At 49.6% G+C, this 942-nt stretch overlaps 1 non-coding gene across 1 annotated transcript; it reads right to left on the bottom strand.

Annotated features, from left to right (window-relative positions):
- Window positions 1–325: 325 nt before the first annotated feature.
- On the bottom strand, window positions 326–463 carry LOC119927713. Its single transcript, XR_005450690.1, has one exon. It is a non-coding gene; the product is annotated as a small nucleolar RNA SNORA7 (small nucleolar RNA).
- Window positions 464–942: the final 479 nt, after the last annotated feature.

Below are 942 nucleotides of genomic sequence, written 5' to 3'. Positions count from 1 at the left end.
GATGAGCATTAGAGGAGTGAAGTGCATGGGCTGGGTCATCAGTCAATCAATCAAAGGTATTTATGTAGCGCTTGCTGTGTGCCGAGCGTTGTACTTGGCAATTGCCTTATACTGTCGAGTTGTTTCTGACCCATAGTGACACCGTGGACACATCTCTCCAGAACACCCTGCTCTCCATCCACAATCATTCTGGTAGTGTATCCATTGAGATTTCTTGATTAAAAATCCGGAGGTAGTTTGCCATTGCTGCCTTCCACTCAGTAAATTTGAGTCTCCGCCCTCGACTCTCTCCCAGGCCGCTGCTGCCCGGCATGGGTCAGTTTTGACTTGTAGCAGATTGCCTTCCATTCACTAGCCACTGTCCAAGCTAGGAATGGAATGGTTAGGCCTCTGCTTGACTCTCCCTCCTGTAGCTGAGACTGGTAGAGTACTGGAAACCCTGCAGGTGCAACCCCGTGAGGGGAGCTTGGCAATTGGGAGTATGATGAAGTAGAGTTGGTAGACACAATCTCTCCCCCCCACACCCCACCCCTCCACCCCCACAGAAGCTTGCAATCTGTACTGGGAGACAGACATTCAAAAAAGTTACAGACAGGGAAAATGCTTTTTGTAAAAAAGTCCTCTGGTGCTGGGGTGAATATCATGCGCTTTAGGACTTCAGATCAAAGTGCATAGGTGAATGGGGGAAATGAGAACTGAGTCAGGGAATGCCTTTTGGAGGAGGTGTGATTCAAGATGAGTAGAGAGTTGATCTGTCCAAGACTGAGCTCATCTTCCCTCCCAAACCCTGCCCTCTCCCTGACTTTCCCCTCACTGTGGATGGCACTACCATCCTTCACGTCTCACAAGCCCTCAAGCTTGGTGTCATCCTTGACTCCGCTCTCTCATTCACCCCACACATCCAATCTGTCACCTAAAACTGCCTGTTTCACCTTGACAACA

The sequence above is a fragment of the Tachyglossus aculeatus genome, chromosome 4 (assembly GCF_015852505.1).
Source record: "Tachyglossus aculeatus isolate mTacAcu1 chromosome 4, mTacAcu1.pri, whole genome shotgun sequence".
Lineage (NCBI taxonomy): Eukaryota > Metazoa > Chordata > Mammalia > Monotremata > Tachyglossidae > Tachyglossus > Tachyglossus aculeatus.
Note: the sequence above shows the minus strand (reverse complement) of the source record. Positions and strands in the feature narration are given on the sequence as shown.